Source organism: Peromyscus leucopus, chromosome 4 (assembly GCF_004664715.2).
Source record: "Peromyscus leucopus breed LL Stock chromosome 4, UCI_PerLeu_2.1, whole genome shotgun sequence".
NCBI lineage: Eukaryota > Metazoa > Chordata > Mammalia > Rodentia > Cricetidae > Peromyscus > Peromyscus leucopus.
Genome location: NC_051066.1, coordinates 127,102,149 through 127,112,185, shown reverse-complemented (window position 1 = coordinate 127,112,185; position 10,037 = coordinate 127,102,149). Strand labels below are relative to the sequence as shown.

At 45.8% G+C, this 10,037-nt stretch overlaps 1 pseudogene; it reads left to right on the top strand.

Annotated features, from left to right (window-relative positions):
- Positions 1 to 1,178: 1,178 nt before the first annotated feature.
- On the top strand, positions 1,179 to 2,397 carry LOC114709537 (annotated as a pseudogene).
- Positions 2,398 to 10,037: the final 7,640 nt, after the last annotated feature.

Sequence of the window (10,037 nt, the reverse complement as noted above, 5' to 3'; positions counted from 1 at the left end):
CCCCAACAAAACCCTCTACTCTGAGTCTGCCACATATTCCTGGTAGACAGCGTGTCACAGGAGCCCTCATAGCCCTCTGCCGAGGATCAGGTATATCCTCTGTGGCTGCATGGGATGAGAACTCTGGGAGCTTCTGTACTCCGATTACTAAAAGGGGGAGGGAGGGGGGTCTTGGTCACACAATTTGGTAAACATGGGCTTGAACTATGCTGAAAAGGGTCCTTTGAAGCTGGAGGTCTCAGTATCCTTAATTTGGGAGTCTTAGTTTACAAGGAGGAGGTTAAAGGGTATTCCCCAAATGTACTAAAACTATGGGATCCTTCTTTTGTGAACAGTGCTTGTCAGAACCTTGCTAAAGCACAGACATCTATAAATTGACCCATTTGTCAAATGATCAGAGAAGGCTTGCTCTGTACCATGATGCATGTGGCTGTTTGCTAAATAAGATTTCATTGCCAGATACATAGATTCCTTTCTTACTGCAAACATGTGGGAATCTGTTGGTTCTGTCTGGAGTGTCCTTCTTTTGAGGGCTTTCCACAGCATGCACACATCTTGACTCTTCTATCCTCAACACACCACGGGTGGGTACTTGGAGCCTAGACATCTGTGACCATGTCCCTGTGGAAGAGGATCACTTCTGAGCAGGGCCAGCTGGCCCCTTCTGTGTCAGGCACATGGGGCAGCTGAGGAAAGACAGGATTTGGTTTGCTGCCTGGAAAAACGTGGGAAGCAGAGAAAGTCACAAGGACATGAGAGGCAGTCACACAACACCTTTGTGTCACCAAATGTCACTGCCTTTAGATCTTGCTAATCAGTTGGCATATGTTGCAGCCCTTACATGACTGGGTGAACCCGTCTTCATCATGAAGTATAGTCCTTTTAAGTGCTGTTGAATTTTGTGTGAATTATTAAGTACTCTTACTAAGGACTGTTGCATCTGTGTTCACCAAGGACGTTGATTATACCTTTCTCTTGTTACTTACTGTATCCACCTGGTTTTCATACCTGAGTAATATAGACTCCTAGGATGAGTCTGGAAGCATCCTTCCCCTTTTCATTTCATGCATTCATCTGAGAAGCATTGATTGGTGTCCGTGCTGATATTTTGTGTGTGCTCTAACAAAGCTTGCCTGAAGATTAGCTGGTGTTGATACTGAGCATTTATATCAACAAAGATGAAGAGGTAGGAAGCGGCTAGAGGTACAACCCTACAATACAACCCCTATGATGAAGACCCTTTAATGGAGCATTACAAAATCCTAATGACCCTTCAGAGAAGTAAAATTGGCTAGCCATCTACTCACCCAGACAAGGGTAGCAGTAAAAGTTCTTCCAAAAAGCACAAAGAACATATTCATCAAATCAGAAATTGAAATAATGAAATCTCTAGACCATCCCAATATTATTAGACTTTTGCACATAATCGACACCACAAATAACACTTACATGATTATAGAACATGTCACAGGAGGAGAGCTAATGGTCTGGATTGTGGAGTTTGGCTACCTACAGGAAGAGGAGTCCCATAAGCTATTTAAACAGATGGTATGTGCCCTCCAGTATTGTCACAGGAAAGGGATTGCTCATAGGGATTTAAAGCCCAAAAATATTTTAGTGGAAGGCAAAGGAAATATAAAACTCAGTGATCTGGGGTTGGGCATCAAGCTTAACATGGGGCAGAAGCTAGCATATTTCTGTGGGACCCTTCCTTATTGAACCGCAGAACTCTTTGAAGGTAGAGGCTACAATGGCTGTGCAATCGACATCTGGAGCTTGGGGGTTGTACTCTACTTTATGTCCACAGGGTGCCTCCCTTTCCAGGGAAAAACCTTTGGAGTACTAAAGGAGAAGATCTTGGCAGGAATGTACTCTATTAAATTCAAGCTGTCGCCAGAGCTTTGGGACGTGATTGCTAAATTGTTAACTGTAAACCCTGGACAAAGATCAAGAATAGGTGATGGTTGTGGGTTTCAATGGCTAAAGCATGGCAATGAAGGTTCTCCCAATCCCTTTAGAGAGAACGATGAGGACAGCTACCCAGACCCCACTGTGATGGTCATCATGGGGGTCATGGGATATAAGCAACGACAGATCAAGGAAGCTTTACGGGAGAAGAAATTTGATCAGGTGATAGCCACCTACTTGACTCTTAGGCAGCAGTCACCCTGGGGGGACAACTTTATAAAAAATCTTCAGCCCAAGCAGTCGGCTCGAACTTTGAACCTTACAGGGTCCCACGATACCAAAAGTGACTATAAAGAGAGGATCTAGTGTCCCCACCCTTCCCACCTCCATTTTGCCCACTCTACCTGAGAACGACAAAAAGGGAGCACGTGGTACAGTGTGCCTCCCACCCTGACTGCCCTAACAAGAAAACAGCCCCCATTAACAGAATCTGCCATCAGCGTGCAGCGTGTACATGACACTCACTTCATAAACATCATCTGGGAGGATACAGAGAGCATTATTAACACCTCCAATGAAATATGTACCAGCCTGTCTTCAGCACCAGAAACTTATTCCAACCAGTTGTTCCTGAGTGTGTCCAAAGCCGGCCCTAGCAAATCAAAGAACAAGGCATCCTCACAGGATGTTTTATCTCATCACACCTCTGTGGAGGAAGTTCAGTGCAAAGACGTCAACATACCAGGTGAAAATATCAGCTCATCTCTCCCACAAACCTTGCCTCAGAAGGACCTCAGAGCACAGCCCCACAGTATGGCTACAGTTGGTCTGAGAGAGAAAGATATCAGCTCATCTCTCCCACAAACTGCACCTCAGGAGGACTTCAGGGGACAGCCTATAGTCTGGCTACAGCTGCTTCAAAGAACAACATGACCTCACAGGATAGATCACCTCCATTCTCCAGCAAGGAAGCCCAGAATGAGGGTCCCATTGTATAAGAAAAAGAGCTCAGCTCATCCTCTCCAGAAACACCTCAGGGACACCTCAGTGGCCGGTGCCAGACTGCACCCAGAGCCCCTTTTAGAAAGCAGGTTTGGAAAAGCCTACAGAGCAGGATTCTAAAAGGCCTGAGAAGTTTATGTTGCTGTCTACCAGCAGAAAAGAGGGAGCGCCTAGCCAGCAACAAAATCCTGGCTGTGAGCTTAAAGGGCCGGGGAGACAGTCAAGGTAACAGACAGGTAGGTGGAGAGGCTACAATGCAATTCTGTATCTAGGACTTTAAAAAAAAAATGATTGTTTCTTTAAAGAAAAAATATTTATTTACTATATGAGTGTGGAAGTTAACTTGCAGGAGTCAGTTGTGTCTTTATACTGTGTAGGTCCTAGGGAATGGAATAAGGTCCCAGGCTTGGGGTCAAGTGCCTTTACTCACTAAGCTGTCTCCTGGACTAAGTGATATGCTTTTAAATAGACAGATTATAAACATACCCATTTTAGGGGTAGGTGACAATATATTATCACACTAGAAAGCAAATCCCACAGTATCCTTCCTTGACCTAGATGTGGACAGACAGCAGAGGATAGTGGCCCGAGGCTGGGCAAGGATGAGGAGAAGGGTCGGTGAAGAGAGCAGTAGGGGGACACTCAGGAAGAATCAGATTGAGGGCCCAGCCCTGCACAGGGCCAGCACAGCCAAGCAGAAGGCCTGCATGTTCTCCTATGAGGCCCCTTTCCTGTGTCTGTTTGAAGTGCTGGTGGAGGCACTGTACCCCCCGGAAGATGAAACCAGAGAGTGGAGAACAGTGTGCTGAGGATGCAGACAGGCGCAGGAGAGAGCCAGGTAGGAAGAAGTTCAGATGGCTGTATGCCAGCGGGAAGCTGTGCCCATATCACAGGCTAAAACTAGGGGCAAAGTGTTCCTCTGTCTGTAGATGAAGACTGGGGAGGAGGGGGCATGCCACACCCTTCTCAGACCACCTGGACCCTGAGAAGGGATTCTGGGAGGCAGGTCTGACAGACTCATGATCCTCCTGACTCTCCCTTGTAGGTGGGTTCATGATGGCTGGTGATGCCACGATTATGCCGGTAAAGTGAAGTACTCTGTGGGACTCAGAAATCCTTTAAACAGGATCCACAGAGTGCTGTTATCATTAGGAAAACCGGCCTCAGAGGATCTTCCATGCACAGTGAGATCGTCAGTCCAGCTACCTGTCTCCAGGTATACCTGTGAGTCATTAGAAGAGACAGCGGCACTGGGCCAGAGGAGGACCCCAGAGGCCTGACCAGTTTGTATGTGGTCAAGGTGAATACTGCTGACCAGGTTGGAGCCAGAAACAGAGGGACAAGTTTGCAGGGAGTGTCCATCTTGTGCTCACTTGGGAAGGTAGAGTGTGTGGGAACAGGGGAGTCCATTAGTTATGGTGCGGCTCTCAGCACCATCCTGAACTCCTAGACAGCTTGCTTCCTGTCCCCTTTCCGTGCGTGGAAGATCCAGACACCTTCACAACTCACCCCAGCACCATTATTGGTAAACTGCTTGTTGCTTTGCAACCTGAGTCATATGGGTGCACTCTTCTGTACTCTGTACCTGGACAGACAGGGACACACACACACACACACACACACACACACACACACGCACGCACGCACGCACGCACGCACGCACGCACGCACGCACGCACGCACGCACACATACACACTTCTCTCAATGTACCTCGTGCACAGTTGACACTAGTGAAATTTGCTTGAACTGGAGAGGACTCCCATTCCAAGCAAGGTAATTTCATATTCCCTGTGATTTCCCTCCTGGAAATGCCTCACATTCCTCTAGCTCAGCTTGTTCCTGTCTCCACCCCCACTGCAAACACTCACCACCCTGCTCTACTGCTTCGCAGGAGCCATGTGAAGCCAGCACATGCCACGGTGTACACTTTGCCACAGGGCATCCGGTTGTGTGCAAGGTGAGGCCCACCAGCTGTGCTTTGAGTGGAAGCAAGGTGAAGTCTGGAGTGTCTGACAGCTGGATTCAGAGATGGAGCTGGTTCCAAGCACGAGCATGGATAAGAACCTGTTGATGGAAAGAACATGGCAATCCCCGGTCTGACAGTAAGGGCGTTCCTCTGGGTGGCTTATGGTCTCCTGCCATATTCCCACCTCCTAAGATAACTCAGAGACACTTAAAGGGATTTAAGGGGTCAGATTCACACCCCTCCTTAGGCCCACACCCTAGTACACCCCAAGACCACACTCTAGTACACCCCAAGATACAATTTTCAACAGTGTCTCATACAAAGATCCAGCTGTTTTCTTTCTGACACCCTGTAGGGACATTGCTGCGGTTAAGTTTTGTGTCCCCGGCAGCAGGCTGGGAAAGACTGGTACTCTGCTGCTGTGTGACACTATGCTGGGGCTACCTGAGAGACTCCTGGGACTACACCCAGCAAGGGACATTTTCAACTGGATGGTGCTTAGAGCAGGAGATGCCACCAAAGCCCTAACACACCAGATGGAAGAAGGACACACAGGTGATGCTTCCTCTGCTCAGGCCATGGGGAAGGTGTGATTGGCTACAGGGTGATGGGCAACTGAGCATTTAGTAATCTTACCAAAATGCCTTGTTTTCAGGTCTCGTTGATGGAAGAGTCCTCTTCTGATTGACAGAGAGGTTGAGCCAGAGACTTACAAACAAATGGACTAAGAGGAACAAGAGGAAATGTCTACTGATCCAGGTAGCACCCAGGCCCTTGTACTAACCCCAGTGTCTGAGGCAGCTCGGAGACTTACCTCACTGAGAGCAGTGCCTCTCTGTCCCGGCAGGAGCTGTGTGAAGATGAGATGCTGCTCAATCCCCTCCATCTACTGTATGGAGTCAGCTGTTATTACTGTTCCCTTGGTCACCTAGGCAGGGACACCACTTCTCCATCAGAAATACTGCCAGCTGCAAGGGACAGACCTAGAGAACACTGACAGTAATTTGAGGGCTTTTTATAGTGGGGCCCTTATTAGAGAGTGACATCAACCAATACCTAGAGAACTGAACCATGAAGACAGTCCCTAAGAAAAGGTCCTAGACAGTGAGAGCTGAGTGACTGATGACTTTATGCCTTGTGTATCCAGATGAAGATCAGCCATCAAGGATATGCTCAGAGAGCTGGGCATAGGATTGCTCTGCAGATCTGTTACCGAGAAAGACAGGCACTGAACAAAAAGATATATGGCACAAATATCTCTGAATAAAGAGACCGTTTTCTTGCTATAATAAATTCCTTTGTATATTTGAACCACATGCTGTGGTGTCCTGATTTATATCTATATAAACATTCTGGTAGTGGCATTGGTCAGCATGTCTGTCTTTTGAATGCACCATTTCTCCCTGTGGTGAGAGCAGCACTCATTCTCCATGATGTGCTTTGGTCTTCGTTCTGTGCATCAGATCTCTGCCCTCTTCCTCCTACATACTGCCTAGCCTACACCCTGGAAACATCTCTCCATCCTGCTATTATCACTAATGGAGAATTTTGTTTTTAGGCTCTACATACGCAGTATTTCTCTCTTTTAAGGGTAATTTTTCTTAGCATAATGTCCTTCAGATGGACTCAAGTTGACCACAAGTCTCAATATTCTTCTCCCCTTTCTTTTTCTGAGACAGGGTCTTGCTGTGTAGCCTAGGTTGACCTACAACTCCTGATACTCCTGCTCAGAATTCTGGGTACTGTGGTGACAGGTTTGCGCCCCTGAATTATGAGGCCTAATCACATTCTTCAACAGACTTGTGGATGTAGGGTAGACACGTTGTTAAAGGATTAGGTTTTGATTCATTTTGAAATACTCTCAACTTTCTCTGCAGTTGTCCTGTCTCAGCATCATCAAAATGATGCTCATAATTGGGTGTGGAAATGCTCACAAGGGCCCTGACTCCTAATCACAAGGCACTGCCTTTATATAGCCTGTAATCTGGTTCTTTCCTCAACTTGTATTTCTGCCCTGCCATTCATATCCTGTTGAGGGGGCAGAGCTTCCTTCAAAAGACGAGGGATGCTCTGTGCTGTCATGTGAACTAGAGACTGAGAGGCTCCAAAATGACAGGAGCCCTGGCCCCCTGCAACCAAATCACTGTCGGAAGAAACGCAACAAGCAGCTCACTTCTCTTTCTGTGGAGACACAGCCAGCATGGGCCATCTGGCAGGTCTGGTTTTGGTTTTGTGAGGGGTCCCATACTGTGCTGTATCTTAGCAAGCTGGTTGACTCCATAGCCTGGCTGTCATGAATAGTTCTTGGATACATGGGGCAGTTCAAAGATCAATTGGGAGATTTATTAAGGCAACTCCACGTAGTTAAAAGGGAGGTTTATTTTGGAGTAACTTACAAGTAAAGGGATAGGTTACAGGACCCAGGAGAGGTGAAATGCAGTCCAGCGGTGTTCTCTGAAGAACTCTGCTTGGTCTACCATCCAGCATCCAGGATCACCAGGAACCAAGAGAGCCAGCACATCCAGATCTCATGTCTTTTTTTTTTTTTTTTTTTAATTTATTTATTACATATATAGTGTTCTTCCTGTATGCCAGAAGAGGGCACCAGATCTCATTACAGACAGTTGTGAGGCACCATGTGGTTGCTGGGAATTGAACTCAGGACCTCTGAAAGAACAGCCAGTGCTCTTAACCTCTGAGCCATCTCTCCAGCCCCAGATCTCATGTCTTAAGGGCTCCTGTCTCGGGCAGGTCATAGGTCATAGGTCATAGGTGTGACAGTTACTGGAAGCCTTACTGGAGTTAGTACTTCCAGGTCAAACCTGGAACAGCTGCCCACTACAGAGGTCTCTTTAGCATCCTGACCTCCTTTCCTTTGTTATGTTCAGAATGTTGGGTTAGCTGGATCACAGGGCAGACATGGTTTCACACTTTTAGAAATCTCCACACTGTGTCTCATGATGGCTGTTATCAATGTTTGCTCTGCCAACAATGTGCAAAGGTCTTCAGTTCACACACGGGCAAATGTTGTTTTTTTTTTTTTTCCGTCTTTTGATAATATCCAGACTAGTTCATATGATGACATTTATGACAACTCATTTATCAATGGTTGGCTATATTACCTGGACAAATGGAGTTTAATTCACAAAGTTCTAACCTATGTCTCTACCTTGGTGAGTTTTCCCTACTTTTCCGATAGAAATTTCAGAGTATCATGTCTTACATCAAGGTAGTTGGTCCATTTGGAGTTGATTTTTATGCAGGCAGAGAGACAAAGATCTAGTTCACTCTTCCCCATTAAATGCCCAGGTTTTTCTAGCACCATTTGGGGTCTATATAGAAAGATGCAGGCTAATATGGGCTAAGTAGGGAGACTATAGCTATAGATAAATAAATAGATAGATGATAGATAGATAGATAGATAGATAGATAGATAGATAGATAGATAGATAGACAGACAGACGATAGAAAATGCACAATGTAGATATCGAAAATTTCCCAGGGGCCTTCCCTGAGAAAATCCCTCCCAGGGTCACGGGGAAGTCACTACATCTGGCGTGGGGTTATCGGAGGGAAAAGAATCTATGTACACCATGTTCTTTTGTCTGTTTACTTTATTTTTCTAAGACAAAATTCTATCTACACAGCTCCAGTTTCCTCCTGACACTCAGTTCCTCTCTGTCCCTTCTTTCTCTGTCCTCTCATAGTTTTAGTACGCTCCCATGCTTTCGATCTCATCTTCATCTTCAGTTTCTCCATCCATGCTCATTTCTTCTCTTCCTACTCTCGTGACCAACCCAATCCTTATTCTCTACAAAAGATCTGCCTTGTTCCTTTCTCTCCGGCCATGCGACTCTGCCCTACCATCCACAGAAACTCTGCCTTATTCTCTTCTCCTCTGGCCAGGAGACTCTCTGACCAGGAATTCTGCCTCCCCTTCACTAGCACCTGGATCTGCAAAAATCCTTTGTTCTGGAATGCCATTTGGCCAGTCTGGGGAAGGAAAGTCTGAGCTTCATTTGCACAAGAAACAAAGCTGTGCATCTACAGTCTGCCTGTCTCCTAGGCTCTGTAAGGGTGTTACCTAGTAAGGGGTGTTACCTAGAGATCAGCAGTAGGTCTGAGAAGCTTGACTGTTGCTGGAGGGCTTCTCTCCAGGTTCCCCAAGCCCCACCAGCCTTCTGCTTCCCAGAATTCTCCTCTCTCCTTGTCCCATCTACTTCCTGCCTGGCAACCTACTTCCTGCCTGGTCACTGGCCATCAGTGTTTTATTTATATAGAGCAATATCCACAGCACTTGACTGTTGGCCATATGGCCTTATAGTACACGAGCACACAAGAATTTTCATAGCAGAAGACAGATGATATATGTTAAAAGCTGAATAACTCCAAAATATTCCCTAATAAATGGCTTCTCTCTAGAAAAATTTCTTGATCTTTCTAGGTATAGCTTTATTATATACAGCTGAATCTCTATAATATATTCTTGTGGCTCGCAGTGGGTAGATACCTTGGATTCACTTCAAATTTGTCTGTTCTCTTCCCAATTATCTAATTGTTATCTACTGTTAACTAATCAACAGTAAAGGTTCATGAAGATGCTGAAACCAGAGACTGGTCAGTTTCTTGGTTCCTAAAATGTACAGTGGGTAGATATGAGCTCTGTTTAAGGAGTAATTAGTGCTTTGTATGGCATTTATCTACTAAAGACCTGGGGGAAATGCAAGAAAGTCTACACACAGAAATCGCTGTCTATCACCTTCTGACACCAGAAAACTTAAAAATGTCATTTAATTGATACTGTTGGATCTTTGTGTGCTTGTTAGAATTTGGTCTATCTTAGCCTCAGATTTAGGTGAAGGCTAAGAAGATTATAAGACAGAAATTAGCATCCTATCCCCAGTTATAAAAATTCAGAGAGTGTGGGGTTGGAAAGATTGGTTAAGAGTACTTCTTGCTGTTGCAGAGGATGGATGTTTGATTCCCAGCACCCACACAAGGTGACTCATAACTGGTGTCATTTCAGCTCCATGTATTCAACACATCTGGTCTCCACAGGTGCCTTCATTCACATGTACACACTGTTGGTTATTTAGCGGCGCTCTTACCCTGAGAGGAAATGTCACGAAACATGACAGAATCCACTAACAAGAGTTTTAT